Source organism: Sitophilus oryzae, unplaced genomic scaffold (genome assembly GCF_002938485.1).
Source record: "Sitophilus oryzae breed Bouriz unplaced genomic scaffold, Soryzae_2.0 scaffold_801_pilon_pilon, whole genome shotgun sequence".
NCBI classification, from domain to species: domain Eukaryota; kingdom Metazoa; phylum Arthropoda; class Insecta; order Coleoptera; family Curculionidae; genus Sitophilus; species Sitophilus oryzae.
Genome location: NW_022147419.1, coordinates 1,484,474 through 1,505,496, shown reverse-complemented (window position 1 = coordinate 1,505,496; position 21,023 = coordinate 1,484,474). Strand labels below are relative to the sequence as shown.

Sequence of the window (21,023 nt, the reverse complement as noted above, 5' to 3'; positions counted from 1 at the left end):
TCACAATCTCATTTAGTGAATTAAAATTAAAAATTGAACATATTTACACACAGAATATTGTGGATATGGATATCTGGAAAGCATGTTATAACCATTTTTATTTTTAGGATTTATGAAATGATTACATAAATATACTAACAACAAATTGCAATGCATCTGTATATTAGAGACAAAGATGAAAGAGAGTAACAAGAATATATGTATTCAAAAGAAAAATATCAAGACCATTTGTAGTAATTAAAATTAAAGAATAAAATACATAAAATGTACCATATGATCGAAAAAAAAACGGCGTCAGTTGGCTGGGAAATGACGATCAATGACATTTCCTATATAAATTTACATATAAAATGACAGCGACCTTCATTTCATAGCCATCGTTGACGCCGTTTTTCTCGATCATACGGTAGACTATGTGTGAACAAATTCTCATTTCATATAAAAATTGGAGCTCTATCTAGAGTATATTTGAATATAAATGTTTTTATGTATTGGAAGGGGGACTGTAGTTTTCAAATATAATAAAGAAAATAGACTAAAAAACATGTGTGTAAGTTCTTTTTTAAACTATTCTGTAGTTACGTAAATGTGTTTCAAATAGGTTGCTTTTCACAATAAAGTCAATACACAGTAATTATGCTTTACTTTTTCAAAACACACTCTTGTTTTTTATTATCAGAGAGTTATTAATATTAGAAAATTTAGTTACATGAATATAATAGGAGTAAATATTATGTTTCAAGTTTCAAATAATTAGAATATGATATGAGTCATAATAGCTTAAATATGATTGCTAATAAAATACCTAGTTTATACACATTTAGATATATCTCTTTAAATATAAATTAGTATTGCCACCATGCGATTAATGGGAAATACAATATGGTCGTGAAAAAAAACGGCGTCAGCGATGGCTATGATATAAAGATCGCTGTCAATTTATGTGTAAAATTTTATGAAGAATGTCACCGATCGTTATTTTCAAGCCATTCTGGACGCCGTTTTTTTCGACCATACGGTATTTCTAGGTATGGAATTATGTCTCTAATATGTAGTTAGGTAATTTTTTCCATTTGCCTATTGTTAATTATAACGTCGTCAAACTATAAAATTTGCTATATTTTTTACTTAAATTTTTTTAGTAGGTAATATCAGAACATGTTTTGAATAGTTTAATTAGTAATAAAGCTACTAATATGTTCAGTTATTTTTTTTTCTATAAAGCTTTTGATAAAAAATAAGTATACCTGCTAAGACGTTAAAATTGCCTGAGAAATTACGATCGATGCCATTTACCATCCACTTTTACACAATAAAATGCCATCGATCGTAATTTCAAAAGCAGAAAACTTGCCGCCGTTTTTTCCAATGAAATGGGCGGTGGGGAGAAAATTACAGATTCCTGTATTATATTAACGTCATTATTAATCGCATGTACACAAAGCATGTACACTATTAGAAATCGATCTAATTTCTAATATTATCGAGCTTTTAAAATTCGAGAAAGTGATCGGAGATTGTTTTTAAAGTGTTGTGAAATGTTCGTTAGTGCATATTTTTGTGTCGGTAATCGGTATCGGTATAGGCAAATCGCGATGGAGTATACAAATCCGAAGAAGGTGGATATGCTAAGAGCATAGGTACTTTCTGGCAGGGGAAAGTGCTGTAGAAGCTCGGAGACTTATTCCGAAGAGTATCGAATAGATAAATCCTAATGCTCGAACCTTTGTAAGTATGGTTCAGCATTTGAAGGATTCGGGAAAAGCAACGAAGAATTGCTACAAAACGTTAAAAATTCCATGCTCAGAAGAAGGAGAGCATGTATTGGAAATGGAGGTCGTCATGTTGAACAATTACTGTAATAGCATGCAGTCAAGAAGCGAAGGGTATACCGGGTGGTGCATCATCGTTGGAAATATAGGATATCCCATGCAAATTTGGAACTGTCGAGATATTGGATCCCCTTGTGCAAATTTGTAATGTATCTTTAAAAACCATTTACGATTTAGCTCTAAAATTAATAGGGGAGCCAATATTTCCACAGTTGAAAATTTGCATAGTGTTGTTAAGAATTGTAGTGAAGTGATGTTATTAAGTGTAGTGTTATGTGCAGTTTTAAGAGTGGTAAAATGGAAAAAAAAGAAAGCTCTGCAGTTGTATCTCTCTGCTATAGGGATATCTTTTTTATTGTTTAGTAAGTTTTTTCTTTTAGTTTATTTTTGTGTAATGTGGAAAGTAGGGCTACTGGCGATCACCCACTTAAAAAAGTAACGCACCTCTGCAGAACCTCTTGGATGGTGTGGGATTTTGCAAGTACTTTTTAAGTCTTTCTAGTCGATGTGGCAACAGCGGGCGGCGAACAAGCTGAGATCCGCGAGATCTCTCCCCCCGCGCCGGGGATCCGCGCAGATTCCCCGGCGACTCTCAAAATGTCGCAATTTTTTTTTTAAACTTTCAAAGTTAAATAACTCGGTTATTTTCAATCTATTTTAAAAATGGTAAAGAGAAAATATGTTTCTTTTGGCCAGATCTACCACCCCTTAAAATATCTGCACTCATTTCTGGGACGACACCCTGTATATATATATATATATATATATATATATATATATATATATATATATATATATATATATATATATATATATATATATATATATATATATATATATATATATATATATATATATATATATATATTATTGATCTACAACTTGCTATTTCTGTTATATTCGTGGGTTCTCGATCGATAATCATTAATTTTGTTTTTTTTTATTTAGTTTTAATCCATATCTCTCGCCGACCACCTCTAATTTGTGCATAATGGATTTTAATTCATTAGCGGAGGATGCGAGTATAAGTGTATCATCTGCGTACGTTAAATTTGTTATTTGTTTACCGCCTATAGTGATACCGCCGTTGTAGTCTTCCATAACTTCCATCATTATAGATTCGCCACATATATTGAAGAGTAAGGGAGATAAAATGCATCCCTGGCGCACTCCCGCCTCCAAGTCAAATGTATAATTTTTTTAACCTTTGTCAAATATGTCACTCACTAAAAATCGTCAGAAAATGTCTTTTAAACTCCTTTACACTTAAGAATTTTTTGAAGTTGTGGAACAATATGAAAAAAAAATCATTATTTTTTTTTTCTAAAATCTTCTGTTTTTAACTAACATATATTTTTGTTAAGTTTAAAAAAGTGAGTAGAAAATATTTTTTCATTGAAAATACATCCTTGCCAGAAATAACCATATAGATTATTATAAAACAGTCCGAGAAGATTTTAGAAAAAAAAAATCACAGTCCTTTACAAAGATGCAACCGGGGGGGCATTGAAAATGATGAATAAAAACGTAAAAATATGATTAGTGTTAATATGAATGTATTACATACATATGTTTAAATAACGAACTTAACAAAAAACAACAGATTTAAAGATTCACTGAAAAAGTAGTAATGTTAAAATTAAATAAAACATTATCAATAATAATTATGCGATCGCACCTATCCGTAAAACAAGCAAGCAAAAAAAAAGAATTCTTATGGAAAAGTTACACTTTTCGATATAATTTTTTAACTGTTAAAGGCAAACACCATTTAAACACAAATACTTACTACTGTATCTAAAAGACTTTTTTTTAAATTACTAAATTCTTAAGCTTGTCGCCCACTTGGCCGTCACGTCCCGTCCCGTTCCGGCCCGTCAAAATACGGATAGGATTAAAACCATGCAAATGAATAGACTATCGCACATTAGCCCGTCACGGCACGGAACGGCGAGTCCGTCGACGGAACAGATTCCAGCTCTCCGACTCTCCCCGTCAAATGACGGCCCGTGCCAGGACGGGCCGGGACGGCGGCCAAGTGTGCGTGAAGCCGGCCGTCGCCGGCCGGCGCCAATGCACCAACTTGTGGAAGCCTGTCGATCGCATATACATATGTTTTGCAATTATTTCGGCAGTTGTTGTTGTTGAGTCCGAGAAAGCAGTCCTAAGAAAAAAAATTAAAAATGGACGATGAAAAATTAATTTGTTTAGTACAAAAATATAGGATATGGACGCATTACATGTTTTTGCAAAGGAAAAGCCTTTTGATTAATGGGATGGACCCACATCTTTCTCTTTATCTTCTTTTTATTTTCTTCTTCTTCTGCCAAAAATGCGGCCGCTACAATAACTTCTTCATCAGAACTGCTGCTTTCACACATAGTGACCCAGTCACTGCTACATGTAAACTAAAATAAAAAGATCTTCGCAACACACGACCGCGACGTGACGGTTTGCCGGTTTCCACCGGAAAAGTGGGCGACCAAGCTCTCCGTCGCCTGCAGGCGACGGGCAGCTACGGTCCGTGCTGTGCCGGACAAGTGGGCGACAAGCTTTAGCCACGCTTCTGTTTTTCTTGGCTGTTGTGCGTCACGTAACAGATTAACAGGCCTACGTTTGCACCACAAGGCGATGCTGCAGACCACTAGGTAGACCGGTCGTAGAAATTTATGTTATACAACTTGTAGTCAATCTACACAAATATTATCAAAAACTTTTTTTCTTTTAAAATGTGTTCATTTGTAAAAAGTATAAGTCAAAATCGCAAAACTTAAATTTGATATGAGTTTCTTAGTTTTTAACTAATATAGTGGCGAATTACAAAAATTCCTTTTCAATGAAAAGTAATGAGTTAAATAAAATAATTTAATAAATTACTAGCTTTTTCTCGCGACTACGTTCGCGTTACACCTCGAATCGTTGCATTGATTTAAATGATTTTTTACTTCTTTATAGAGAGCTAGTGAGCATAGATGTTTTTTATTTTTCATCTTTTTTTTATTTATTAAGAGCACTAATACTCTCTTTATTATTCTTTGAAGGATAATTGAAAAAATATATTTTTTACTTTATGATGTCACTAAATAAACCCTTGTATAAAATTTTATACTGTCTGGTTTATAATGTTATAATATTGCATTTTCGTACAGCAAACTTTCATTCCCTATTCTACTCCCTAAGGGTATAAATTTCATAAATTCGCTTTACCTTTGTGCCCATTTTTATGTGTATAATCCAGAGGTCACCAAGTTTTATATAAATTTTTACTAACTTTACCCATTTGGTTGATGAATTTCAAAAATTTCTTCTAATTCTTTTTGTAGGATTTCATTCTTCTAGACTAAATAGTAAGGAATTTTCATACAACAAACTGTTCCGAGATAATTTTACTCTCTACGAGGATGAATTTCCTAAAATCGCTTTGTGTAGCTAATTCACTAATGTCGTTTGAACTAACCTTTGTGCTAATATTTATGTATGTAAAGCTGGCGGCATGAACTCATTCTAAAATATCTAAAAACGTAATATATAATCTAACTGACACACCACTGACAATGACAAATAATTTATTTCTGGAGGTATTGTGTGTAGGTATTTTTCAGGTATGTTTTTGTATTTAGTCGTTTTACACAAAGAAAGAGCCATTAAGCACTATAAAAATACTTCATAACAAATCTACACATATATACCTTTCATTTAAAAAAAGAATCATCAAGATTGGTAAAGCGGTTTCGGCAGGATGGATGCAACAAAAAACCTTTGAGCTTTTTATATATGTATGGATTAATTATTTTTCAACATATTTTACTTTGCAAATTTTTATAAATATTCAGACTCGCCAATATCGTACTCCACCGTGTCCAGCCTGTTTAGCCAAACGTAGGCCGATTCCTCTTCGGCGGCGTCGTGACCCTTGCCGAAGGAAGAGTCTTGAAGACGCTCATCCGCGCATAGGAATAAGTTGACTGCGTAGCGTATTGCGTATTAATCGATTCTGAAATTTTCTATCTCGTGTATAACATGTTACGCAAGTTTATTATTTTAATCTCGATTTTAATAGATAAATGTGTGAAATGCTACCTGAATATCTTCCGCCATGACATGTTTTTACTTTTTTGTTATGGTAAAGTGATTTGTATAAACTTTATTCAATAACGTATATTTTCCTCTATTTGTGATTTTTTAATTTTAAGCGAAAATTAAGTATAACATTTTAGGAAAAAGAAACACTAGGTATTTAAAAGAATAAGAAGAAATTAGTCTTATTTTGAAAGGAAAATATAGAAAAAACTCTTTCTATAGAAAAAAGTCTTTATACTAACCAGAATCCGGTGACATATACGCGGTCTCACCGGAAACATTACTTATTACTTCGCATAACTTGAAGAATATCTACTTTTAATAATGAACACTTCAGAAATACACCAGTAAAAACATTTATTATTTGAGATTAAAACTCCGAATTAAATTATAAATATTAGTTACCTATGTTGTTAAAAGCTTTTATAGGCCTGTTTAACGACTTAATAAGTTACCTAGCGAAAAATCTGTTAGCGCGTACCTACCACTATTGTTACAGGTTAATTCGTTAAAGAAATATGTTACACAAGTTAAAAACGCTAAAATTTTTAATGGTATTACTTGTGCATTATTGGCCTTATAATAATTTTGTTGGAATTATATCTTCTTTAAATATAATTAGACTTTTTAACGATTTTAATGGTATTACTTGTGCATTATTGGCCTTATAATGTAATTTGTTGGAATTATATCTTCTTTAAATATAATTAGACTTTTTAACGACTTTTAAGTTACCTAGGAAAAAATCTGTGCACGTACCTACCAGTATTGTTACAGGTTAATGCTTGAAATAAATGTGTTACATATTATTCGTAGTATTAGTGGTATTATATTGGAATCAGCTTGGCATTAGTGGGGCATTATATGAGAAATTTTGGTATTTAATTTGTATTTTTGGCATTACTTTGGCATGAGTATACAGACATTTGTCAGCGGTTTACTCCTTGTAGATAATCAAAAAGTTTTTTGATAAAATTTGCTTTTTATATCAGATCATTTCTATGAAAAAAATTACATTAGATTTTTTATTAAAGACGCTGGGTAATTAAAACATTGACTAATAAAGCTTGTCCACTTTAAATAAGGGGTCACGAAATATCCTCCTTGGAGTGTTTGGGTTAAGGGGTGTATAATAAATTAATCGTTGTTTTATAATAAAAACCATAAAACATTTATTTGTGAGTAAAATAATGCAATGGTTGGATATCTCTTTATAATTAGGTGACTAAAAATACACTAAAATAATTAAAAAAAAAAATCTTGTACTTATTTAGCAATTACGTCAATATTAATTAATTGACTTTCTAGTCTATTTTATTTTATGTACTAATATATTATTAAAATTTAAGCATTAAGTAATAAAACACTTTGTGCTCTCTTATATCGTAAGAGGTTACGAAATATACTCCTGGTTACACCCCTTACAGAAAACAGTGTAAGGGGTGTAAATAAATTGTATAATCACTGTTTTTTATAATAAAAACTATAAAACATCTCTTATTTGTGAGATTAAAAAAAAACAAAAACAATGCATTGGTTAAAATAAGTACATTCAATACATATGTATGTGTTATAACATAATATAGCCATTACTATTATACTATTATTATTAAAATAATATGTGTGTAACATATTTCTTTAACAAATTAACCTGTAACAGACATTTATATGCCCAGTATATTTTTGTTTAACAAACCAATCAGGAAAAATCCAAAACCTACCGTTATAGGAGGTATAAGATGATTAAACTTATATAATGACAACTACTTATCGGATAACAAATTAATTACTACTGTCAGCTAGTTCAGCTACTGTTTAGGTAGAATATACCTAGAGTACCTACACCTATCTATGATGTAGGTAGATTAAAGCTTATTTTGACGTTACCTCTCACTTCGGTGTCACAAGCTGAATTTTTCAGGGATAGAAGTACAGTACATGATATGGGGACCCTTATTCCGAAAGTAGTACAAAATTAGACCGGGTAAAAGGGCACTATCATCAAAAATCGATATATTAATACCACCGTATAGAGAAACAAATACTTATTTTTCATCCAGTACACAATAAAGTCTTCGTAGGGAATAATTTTTATAATTATTTACGAAAAAACATTTCCATTAGCGCTTATGACCAAAAAACTTTAAACATGAGTAATCATTTCAATCATGCGAAAATTTGGTTCAAAAATAGATTTTTTTTAATATAACTTTCATTTAACGAAAACGAAGGCCTAAATGAAAAAAGAAACAATTTAAAAGTTTCGCTTATGTCTTGACAAGGTATCAAAGCAAACCCCATATTTTTGCTTTTAAACTAATAAAGATATATCAATAAACAATTAGCGATGTAATGGTTTTTGCGCGCGCTGGCCGACTGCCGCCGCTGCGCCGAGATTTCCTATACCCTTGTATATATGACGTCATGGTGTGGCAAATGTAGCATTTTAATTCGATTTGGGCTCCCTTATATAGGATAACAGAAACATTTTCAATGTTAAAATTATAAAAAAATGAGTTTTTCATTTTTTTCATATTGTTCTACCACTTCAAAAAATTCTAAAAAATTCTAAAAAATTCCCAAGTGTAAAGAAGTATAAAAGACATTTTCTGACGTTTTTTAGTAAGTGACATATTTCACGAAGGTTAAAAAAATGAAGATTTTAATTTTCGTTCCTCCGCTAAAAATCGGCTTTTCGCTTAAGAATCATGATCATATTTTTTTATGTCTCAGACTTCTAAAAAATCGAAAAAAAATCATCATTACTATAAAAATAAAATTGAAAAAACATTTTTTTGAAAATCTCGAAAACCGTTTGAGTTAAAGAGCTAAAAATTTAGGTGAATTATTTTGATTCGAAAACCAATCGATCGGCTGAGTGCGAGTCAAAAAAGCCGCGGGGGCAGGTTTCACGTATTAATCGGGTTATAACCTTTTCTTTAAATGCAAACCTAAAGTATGTACTAGGATGTATTTGTGTGTGTCATGGCTGTGTTAGAAACACTAATTTTTAATCAAGGAGCCTTGGAAATTTTTTCAAATGAAATGAGGGTGGCCATAAGCATATTTGGAAAAAGCATTTTTTTACGAATAATTTGGGACCACGTACTTGGTATTTCGAGTCAAATTGTCGTTATGAATAGAGTAAAAAATAGCAAAGGAGTTATTTAAAAATCAAAAGTTGGAGTCATTTCCGGTAAAACCGGAAGTTACCAAATGTCGTTTTTTTTTATCTGAAAAAATAAAAAAGTTGTAGGGGTGAGCACTAACACTCTTGCGACGCACCCGGTATAAAGAATGCGATGAGTTTTTTGCAATGGCTGTTAAGCTGCTTGAGTTCTTGTACACTTCGCATTAAAAGCGGTTCTAAAAAGAACAATTTTCAACTGCAATGCCTGCTATTAAAAAATTTTAAGTTTAAAGTATCATAACACAATTCACTTAAACCAAAAACAAATAATACAAAACTAAAGTGTCAAAACGAATGAAAATGTCAGGAAATAAATAAATAAATGTGACAACTTGATATTTTTTACAACAGAACTACTAACTGAATTTCCAGCGGGAAATTTTGAATTCCAGTTAGTCAGCTCGGCGCCGAATATGTCCATACTTGTCCTCGATGACGTAACTAAAAGTTTATTTGGTGTCGCTTATATACAGGGTGGCCCATCGAAAACGTTCCGCAAGGCATAACGGCCAGGGTAATTTTTTTTCATAAAATTCAAAAACACGTCAATTTTGTTTGTGAAGGGGACAACTTTTGCCCCAAAAATGATTGCAAAATCTTCAACCCCCTAAGCGGGGATATCATCCCCCAATTTTTTTCAAATGGAAAGGGGGGTCATGTGGTACCGCAATGAAAAGGGCTTTCTATTCTCTATACTTGTCCGCTTCGTTTTTGAAAATCGGTCGAGTCATTGAGAAAATATGAAGGATTGAAATTTGAAAAGTTTATTTAAACATTTATCATAGTAAATGATAAGGATAAATTCCTTCGACCAATTTGCTGTTTTTTCTTATTATTTCTAGATGTTTACGCATTTTTTCATTTCAAATTCAAATTTCTTTATTAGACCCCATTAAGTTTTACAGAATAATATTAGTATTAATAAATGTGTGTCTAAAGGGATCGCACCGCGATTAAAAAACCGATACAATGGCACAAAGTGCCAGAGTGGTGCGACCCCAAAGAACCCTCATTTGCCACAAGGTTGAACGATCAGGTGGGGTAGTTACTAGATAGCTGTTCTGTGACTTGTGCGTTGAAGTCCTTCTCAATATCGTTAAACTTTTTAACAATTATGGTGTACTCATTGCAGAAAAAGTGGAAATAATCGAACTAAATTTTAAAAATAATGAATGTGGCAATCGGGTTGCCCAGATATTCAATGAACGCCATCCTGACAAACAGGTTTATGGCAAAATTGTTCGCGAGTTAGTAGCAAAAAACTGGTTTCGTTATGAATAAAAAGAGACAGAGGGAAAATCCTGTAGTAAATGAAGCTATGGAGGTATTCGTATTGGGCCAAGTTGCCATAGATAGTACGCTGAGTACAAGAAAATTAGTCAATGAGACCGGCGTGAATCGTACAAGTGTCCAAAGGATATGAAAAAACACAACTTCCATCCGTACAAAATTCAGTTGGTTCAAGAACTCAACGAAGACGATTTTGATCGTCGCTTGCAATTTTGTGAAACTATGAGTGAACGAATGGCCAATGATAATAATTTCCTATTTAATGTGTGTTTTTCGGATGAGTGTACTTTCTTTTTGAACGGTGTAGTTAATCGGAACAACTGTCAGTACTGGGCTGAGGACAACCCCAGGGTTTTTCACGAGGTGCACACACAAAACCCTCAGAAATTGAACGTATGGGTTGGTATTTTTGGAAATTCTATTGTGGGTCCTTTTTTTCTTCCTGGAAATCCAACAGATGATATGAACTTGGATTTACTGGAAAATACCATCGACCCAGCCCTAACTGACATCATAGAGAAGAATCCTGGATACGTTGAAGCGGAACTAATATTTCAACAACAAGACGGTGCACCTCCACATCGCTCTCAAAATGTGCGTAATTTTTGAACAATAACTTTCCCGGTCGGTGGATAGAACGAAGGGGTGCAATTGAGTGGCCTCCCCGGTTACCTGACTTGACTCCTTTAGACTTTTTTCTATGGGGAGACATAAAAAGTAAAGTATATAGCACTCCACCCGCCTCATTAGAAGACCTGCGAAGACGAATTATTGATGTTTGTCGCGAAGCGACCCCGCAAGTTCTTCAGAATGTTCGAGAACGGTTTGAAAATAATTGTATGACTGTATGGAGGTTGACGGGCAACATTTTCAGCATTTGCTTCATTAATAAGTTAATTTTTTTTAGTTAATTCAATTTATGCGTTTTTTTTTTGCAAAAAATACTTTTCAAATTTCAATCCTTCATATTTTCAAAATGTCTCGATCGATTTTCAAAAACGAAGCGGGGAAATATAGAGAATAGAAAGCTCTGTTCATTGCGGTGCCACTTGACCCCCCTTCCCATTTGAAAAAAGTTGGGGGATGACACCCCCGCTTAGAGGGTTGAAGATTTTGCAATCGTTTTTGGGCCAAAAGTTGTCCCCCTCACAAACAAAATTGACGTGTTTTTGGATTTTTTGAAAAAAAAAATACCCTGGTTGTTATGCCTTGCGGAACGTTTTCGATGGGCCACCCTGTATTCATTTTTATACTGCATCTTTTTTCTTATTTTATACAAAAAACTTCGTTGTTTTTGCACGGTTTTTTTCATGCTTTTGCGATCCAGTAGACCCCACGAAATTTATTCGTACCAAGACCATCTTTCATCGTTAGACCATCCAGGGCCGTATCAAGTCAGACGTCCGAAAGTAATGGCGTTTAAATCCGAGTGTCTTATAACGCGGAGCGGCCGAAATTGTTTCAACGTATGAAAAATCACGTTTTCCCAAACTCATACCAAACAAAAATCTACATAATATATTGAATTTTATTTATCTTGTAGCGTGTATACGAGGCCGAGCGCCATCCCGTGACCTACTTCGAAGGAAAGCGTTCGCTTTTCGGATAAACGCGGATTAGAGCAAGGTTTTATGTAAAGGGATGATCTACATGCGTGTTGGAATCAAATAATAATAAAGAAGGTTATAACAATTAATAAGGAATTAAATTAATTTACAAATTAATTTGTATAGATCACTGAAAAAAATATAAGTAATTTTACAAAAAAAAATATTGATACACTATTAGACTTCTTGTGTGAATTTGCCATAATATATTTAATAAAAAATCAACGTCACGTGACTTAAAGCTGATGCAAGTAATCGACGTAGATAGAGGAGACAACGAACGACGAAGAACATTTTAATCTAAGCAGTTTTTTGAACAGGTGGGTGTCTCAGTGCGTGGGTAATTAGTGTTTTTATAATTTAAAGGTAAGTATATTATCTCTTAAAAAACACAATCTTCATTTATTATAATTATTTGCATTGATTTGCATTTTAATTTTAGCGAACTTTTTGATGTAAACATAATGAGGAAGATGCATATATTTTATTTTTCGCCAGAAACTGTTCAATTTATTAGAATAAATATGTGTAAATGCAAAAAAAAACTTTTTTCTTGAAAGCAGTACCACAATTTTATAAAACGGGCCATTAAAATACTATGGACAACGCAAACGACGCACAGTGCTTCGAACATATGGCTCTAGAGGACAAAAATCCAAAACTTATAGTATGAAAACGGTGTAAGTATTAAATAAATTCCTGTGATAAAAAAGAATTGGAATAACATTAGAACATGATTCCTACAATATAAACCTAATATAAGATAAAAATGTTTTTCTTTAATGAAAAAGAAACATTAATGTTATATTTAATTAAAAAAAAACTTAAGATACTATAAATTTACTTTAGGACAACAAAATGCATAGATCGTAACTACTCTGATTCAGGAGAATAACTGCTGACAGAATCTTCCAAATTTATAGTATCCAAATCACAGGTAGATGAAGTATCCTCACATATAAGATATTTCTGGACATCATTTTCTAATATGTTACTTTTTCGCGTTGTTACTGTTCGTTTTGTCGGTATGAGGGGTTCGGATGTTAATAGTTACCTCTTTAATAGACCGTATCCATATATTATTTTTTCCTTTTCTTGGGTATGAGATTTTATAATAAATTGAAAGATGGACACTTTTTTTATGCGACGTTTCACTCCAACATAGTGGACTTTTTCAGGCACAAGTGGTGTCTCATTTGACTGGAAGGTTCATCAATATCTAATAAGAACATATTTTTTGAAATACAAATAATTTTGAGTTCTTGTCCTTATGATCAAGCCAAGTATTAGCCAGATCGGCATTGCTTATCAATTTTACTCCATCTCAAAAATATTATAAAATAAAGTTTGTCGCAAGCAGACGCAGGTGAACTATACAAAAATTAAAAGTGTATGAATATGACAACAAAAATATTCAATAAATACGATATGTTTTGATATGTTTTTTTGAAGTTTAAAAACGTAAAATTTTTATACCCATTTAAGAATCATCTTAAAAAATAAATAAAAACTAAACAATCACGAACTTGTTTAGAAATAAATTTAAAGTACATACCTTGTTTAACAATATCCATAGTGGCTTTCAATTAAGTACGTACCCGTTTAACTCCATAATATACAGAACTACTATGAATGTGATTCTTTTCACTGATGAGATAATGATCGCAAAATTTATTTTTAGTGAAAATATTTGCTAACAAAAACGCTGTTTATGAAAAATAATATACAGGATGGTTGAACATTGCTATAAGTATAAAATTATATATTCAGATATTAGTAAATTTTAACTTATTTTTTGATTTTTGTCCATGGGACGAAGCACTGTGCGACGCCTCGCGAATTGAAACGATATTCTATTGGTCTGACGTCACCCGCCGTTCTCGTCGACGCGCGATGGCCAGCAGCAGCCAGACGTGTTCCGTTTATGTACGTATTTAGGTGGCGTACTAAGACATTTTTGTTGCTTTTAGCGTTGATTGAAGGAGCTTTTTATGCTTTTTTGTGTAGTTATTATTTGTATGTGTTGTGTGTTCTGAGAATTTTTTAAGTAATGGCAGATTCAGGGTTTGTAAAAGCACAATCAGATAACTTGCCAAAAGTCGATGCTTTTATGTTGGCTGCTTTTATAAATACAAATTCCCAATCTATTGGTGCTGAATTACGAGGAAAAAAACAGAGAGGTATGGAACATTTATTCTTTGTAGTACTGAGGCATATTTAAGTATAAGTAGGTACCTATAATGTTACGAACTTTTATATAGTTATAGATATTAATGTTATAAACTTATTTTTCAGATCAGGTAGGGAGACGTATGGAGATAATGCTGTAGGTTATGTAGAAGTGAAAAGAGACAAAAATATTTGTTTAGTACGTGGAAAAGTAACTCCAGAGCATAGCGCGAAAAAGAAAGTTTTTTTTTATATATTGACACTCCCTTACCTTTGTTATTTTTAAAGATTGTTTTTTTTAAGAAATTATAGGAAATAAATTGTTTATCAGTAATGAAAATATTATACAAGGTGTCCCATAAGCAAACGCCAAAATTAAGTTACTTCTTTAAGTGAAACACCCTATATATTTTTGGATTCTTCGGAAGTTTCTAGATATTCTAGATATATTTCATGTATAATATCCTATACCTATCTTAAAAGCGAAAAATACCTACAATTTTCTGGACCACCTTTTTTGACACCCTGTATATCTAGAATTAATTTTAAAAGAGAGTATATGAAAAACCTTGAAACTTTTGTATTTAATGTTTTCTTCTAAAACTTGCAGTTAAGGCTATATGTCAAAATATAATGAATAACCCTGTACATTCAAATTTCATATACCTATGTAAGACAATATACATAAATATATGAACTTACATCAAAATGATCTTCACAACAATCCAGCAATCCAACAAAATCGTAAAAATAGAGGATAATTTAACGTTTTTCTTTTCATCTCTTCTCATGGCCTTGGACCATTTTTTTCTGTTTTCGCTCATCCATTACTATTTATAAATATCACTAATTACTAATTATGTATTAATTACCCCAAATAACTAAAATTTTGACTCGGATTCAACAGCGTTTAAAAGCAAACTGTGTAAAATAAACACGCGTCTGGCTCCACTCAACCAGAAGAACGGCGGGTGACGTCACAGCGACAAGGCGCGGTAGAGAGCGTTTGCCCGGCCATTTAAATTAACAATATTTAATTATTTTATATTAGAGGCATTTCTTAACCGATATCAACGATTTTTTTTGTTCAATTTGTAATTATATGAACTATTTTTTAAAACCATTATTTAAAAACATGCATTTTCCTCATTGTTCCATGATCTTTCTATATCAACATATCTCTAAGTAGGTAATGGCCCAGCTACGTCGAAACACCGCACAGTGCTTCGTCCCATGGACAAAAATAAAAAAATAAGTTAAAATTTACTAATATCTGAATATATAATTTTATACTTATAGCAATGTTCAACCATCCTATATATTATTTTTCATAAACAGCGTTTTTGTTAGCAAATATTTTCACTAAAAATAAATTTTACGATCATTATCTCATCAGTGAAAAGAATAACATTCATAGTAGTTCTGTATATTATGGAGTTAAACGGGTACGTACTTAATTGAAAGCCACTATGGATATTGTTAAACAAGGTATGTCCTTTAAATTTATTTCTAAACAAGTTCGTGATTGTTTAGTTTTTATTTATTTTTTAAGATGATTCTTAAATGGGTATAAAAATTTTACGTTTTCAAACTTCAAAAAGGCATTTAAAAAAAACATATCAAAACATATCGTATTTATTGAATATTTTTGTTGCCATATTAATACACTTTTAATTTTTGTATAGTTCACCTGCGTCTGCTTGCGACGAACTTTATTTTATAATACTTTTCAGATGGAGTAAAATTGATAAGCAATGCCGATCTGGCTAATACTTGGCTTGATCATAAGGAAAAGAACTCAAAATTATTTGTATTTCAAAAAATATGTTCTTATTAGATATTGGTGAACCTTCCAGTCAAACGAGACACCACTTGTGCCTGAAAAAGTCCACTATGTTGGAGCGAAACGTCGCATAAAAAAAGTGTCCATCTTTCAATTTATTATAAAATCTCATACCCAACAAAAGGAAAAAATAATATATGGATATGGTCTATTAAAGAGGTAACTATTAACATCCGAACCCCTCATACCGACAAAATGAACAGTAACAACGCGAAAAAGTAACATATTAGAAAATGATGTACAGAAATATCTTATATGTGAGAATATATCATCTACCTGTAATTTGGATACTATAAATTTGGAAGATTCTGTCAGCAGTGATTCTTCTGAATCAGAGTAGTTACGATCTATACATTTTGTTGTTCTAAAGTAAATTTATAGTATCATAAGTTTTCTTTTTAATTAAATATAGCATTAATGTTTCTTTTTCATTAAAGAAAAACATTTTTATCTTATATTAGGCTTATATTGTAGGAATCATGTTCTAATGTTATTTCAATTCTTTTTTATCCCAGGAATTTATTTAATACTTACACCGTTTTCATACTATAACTTATTATTTGCTTAGATGGAACACAGCTCCAACATTATTATTATTTATAAGATTTTTTTTCATAAACGTGGGACTAAGAACATCATCATTTAGTACAATGAGAGTACTTATCATTTGTGTCAAATAAACCTAGTTTGAATAAATTGCTTACAATAAAAGAGAAGTTTTGGATTTTTGTCCTCTAGAGCCATATGTTCGAAGCACTGTGCACCGGTTCCCATTAGAACACCGAAGTTAAGCGACGTAAGGCGATACTAGTGGATGGACGGGTGACCGGTTCGAAACTCTGTATCGTGCTGTTGTCCAAAAAAAGCAAAAGTGTAAAATCTATTGACACACACTGCTCATTCAAGCCGGTTCGAGGCCGGATGAGATCGGATATCTCGTGAGTAAAAGTCGATTTAGACACTTCCCAAGTCGGTAGGCAATTGACCATGATATGGCCGAGGACCGCGGTTCGGATTCCGCGTAAACAAAGTAGGCCCCGTCCAGATTAGCCCTGGCAGCAAAAAGGAGACGTTAACTGAAATCTTTACTTTATTTCTTATCTCGAAAACTATAAGAGATAAATCCTTGAATTATTGTTTAAGATATGTATTTAATATTTTGCAATCAGAATACTAACGAAAATAAAATAAAAAAAATTATGCCTCGAGGCAGCCTCGAACTCGGACCTTCTGGTGTACTAGCGGAATACTTTCGCGAACACATTTGTTGCCTTAGTTGCAAAAACTAGTATTTTTATGGGTTTCACATACATGGCAGGGACCAACTCGCTTCTTATTGTCTCTAACTGGTATCTCTGGCATATTTAGTGAGGAAAACATGGAAATATCTGGGAAGAGTTTGTATACTTACCCTTTCCGTCATTACTACAGGTTAGATAACATATATTTAACATCTTATTATAAAAGCAATTGAAAAAAATTGTAACAATTTAGAATTACACCAAATAAAGGAAAATATTAAAATTTATGATAATTATTTTACTTACATAACCGGGCGCGTAGTGGCACGGTGTACCGCAAATTCTGTAGTTGCCAGGTTTACGACAGAATACCTACTGAACTTGAAACGCTGGATACGCAACCACTACGCCCCGGGTATCAAATATCTCTAAATAAAAATATTTAATGGCACCACCGACCTACGTCCAATGGATATTTTGTTTTAACGAAATTAGTAAAATTGCGGTACAAAATTCCGGTCGCACCCGCTCGAGGGTTAAAACCACCTAACAAATTTTCCTATTTACAAAGAATTATGTTGTAAAAATCAAATATAACTTTCTAAATAAGTTACTGTAAATGATTAATTGAAATATGTCTGGTAGAAAACCCGACCCCAACGAACACCCTGAATAAATTAAATAAAAATCACCCTTTTTACACCCTTTTAGGGCAAAGTAAATAGACTCGTACCGAGGATAATAACCGTATAATATTTTTAATTTAGACGTCTTATCGCCTCACATTTTCGTTTAACCTTCTCCATACACCGGCATAAGCGGAAAAGAAAATATTTTAATATTCAATACGTAAACCGCCTCGTTATGGGCAAAGTTCATGGCAGACAATGTAGAAAATTTTATATATTTATGGTTAATGGTGTAGAAAAAGCCCATTCGAGACATTGTCTCGCTTTTTTTATTGCCCACGTTAGGTTTACGGCAGTTAAATTATTTATTGTTCAATTTTTAGGCCATATGGCTTCCAGGTATCTACAGAATAGAACAGGGTTTCGATTTGAAAATAATAATCAAAGATAAGGTTAAAGTCGATGTGTAATGATCTGTAGAAAATTATTGGCAGAAATATATTTGATATCAATTAAACTTTAAGTTACGTCATCGAAGGCGCGATTTTTAAATTCATTGTTGCCAACCATGGACATATTCGGCGCCCGGCTGACTAACTGGAATTTAAATTTTGGGCTGGGAATTCAGGTGGTAGCTCTGCTGTAAAAAATGTCAAAAAGTTTTCACATTTATTTACTTCCTGACATTGTCATTCGTTTTGACACTTTAGTTTTGTATTACGAGTTTTTAGATTAAATAAATAGCGTTGTGATACTTTCAGCTTAAAAATGTTTACTAGCAGACTTTGCAGTCGAACAGTGTTCTTTTTGGAACCTCTTTTAGTGCGAAGTGTACAAGATAGCTTAATATCCGTAAAAAACTCATCGCAACTTTATTAGAATGTTTTGAACGGGAAAGCATTAGTAATGGCCCTTTATGTCCCTTAAGTGCTGTTAAGAAGGTGAGTTTTGTTGATGTAAATAACAACTGTTTATACAGGGTTGTTCAACACATACGACACGGAGTATTATAGCTAAACGATTATATTTTTACAAATTTCAAGTTTTGGGTTCGATGAAGGACTATTAGAGGTACAATTTAAAAATAATTTTACAAGATACAGAGTGTCCCAAATAAGTAAAAAATATCAAAGTTGTATTTTTTTAAATGGAACACCCTGTATATTATTACATTTTTAGTTTCTACGTTTAAAATAAAGGTAAAGTTCATTAGGTTTATTATACTTAAACTTTACCGTTTTTGAAATATTTTCAATTTTGTGAAATTGCAGTAAAAATTTTAAGGCTTCATTTCTCCAAGGGTATCAAAATTTTTAATACTGAATATTTACTGAAGTTTATTTATTGATCAGTTATTGTGTTGCAATAATAAAAATAATACTACCTTATACAGAGTGTCTAAAAATTTATTTTAAATAATTTCTAGCTTTAAACGCCAGTGACTTCTTTAATTTAAATGGAACGCCCTGTATATTTTAGGAGAATCAGATACACAATTTAATTGTCTATCAAATTGTGTTATACCATTTTGTACCTATCCCTTCAAGTTTTCGTAGAAAATGCATTTTCTTATAATTTAGACCCCATTTATCAATATACCCATGGAATATTGACATTTTAGATTGTTTTTAAAGCAACAAATGTACAAAATGTACAGGCTAGTAATATTATCGTTTTTAGCAAAACGATAATATTACTAGTCTATTTGTATGCAAAAAGAAAACTATTTAAATCTTTATAAAAGAGTATACCATTAATTAAATATAACACCATTATTTCCGCCCATATACTAATTAATTACATAATTAATTGTGTTCGTTAATAAATTATTCTAAATGAATGTGGATTTGAGACAGAAATCAATATAATAATAAGTTATCAAAATTAACGTCTCTGTTGTTATAAATAAGCATTTATTAAAAAAAGAAATATCATTTTAAGGTGTTAATTTTTACCACACCGTCAAATACATATACAAAACACAGTTTTTTAGTATTTGGCGCAACTATTATTAATCAACGCAAACAGTCAGTTAATGTAGTTTGAATACTGGAATCATATTAATTGATCCTCTTTAACAAATATTTAAACAGTTTTTTTATTTTTTAATGATATAAACGAATTATATCGACAATAGAGTATCTGTACTCTTTAAAAAATTTTCTAAAATGTCAATATTCCATGGGTATATTGATAAATAAGTTCTAAATTACAAGAAAATGCATTTTCTATGGAAACTTAAAGAGATAGGTAAAAATGGTATAATACAATTTGATAGACAATTAAATTAAGCATCTGATTCTCGTAAAATATACAGGATGTTCCATTTAAATTAAACAAGTTATTGCCGTTTGAAGCTGATAAATATTTAAAATAAATTTTTAGACACTCTATATAAGGTAGCATTATTTTTATTATTGCAACACAATAACTGATCAATAAATAAACTTCAGTAAATATTTAGTATTAAAAACTTTGATACCCTTGGAGAAATGAAGCCCTAAAATTTTTACTGCAATTTCACAAAATTGAAAATATTTTAAAAACGGTAAGGTTTAAGTATAATAAACCCTAATCAAATTTACCTGTATTTTAATCGTAGAAACTAAAAATGTAATAATATACAGGCTGTTCCATTTAAAAAAATACAACTTTGATATTTTTTACTTGTTTGGGACACTCTGTATCTTGTAAAATTATTTTTAAATTGTACCTCTAATAGTCCTTCATCGAACCCAAAACTTACAATTTGTAAAAACCTCATCGTTTAGCTACAATACTCCGTGTCGTATGTGCTGAACAACCCTGTATATTTATAATGAATTTATTTTTGTTTCCCAAAATATTTTGATTAAAAGAAAATACGTAAAAGTGGGCAACGCTGTGCCGGTCAAGCTTAATCACGTGACTAAAAGTTTATTTGGTGTGAATTATAGATGGTTAGCCTAGTTGGCAAAAAAAACAGTCTGTCAAGTACGATAGTCATTAACATACATATTATAAGATAGGCTAAGCATATTAAATATACATTGATTTGTTTTGGTCTAATACAAGTCCATTTCTGAAAAATGTTCAAAACTTTTGAGTGCCGCTTGTTCAGTTTCTGGAAATGTGTTTCTAGTACTTGCAGAGAATGCAATGT

General features: G+C 31.8%; 1 protein-coding gene across 1 annotated transcript in view; it reads right to left on the bottom strand.

Annotated features, from left to right (window-relative positions):
* Positions 1 to 21,023, bottom strand: part of LOC115888546 (calmodulin-binding transcription activator 1) — a 517,884-nt gene that overhangs the window by 493,543 nt on the left and 3,318 nt on the right. The window lies entirely within an intron of this gene.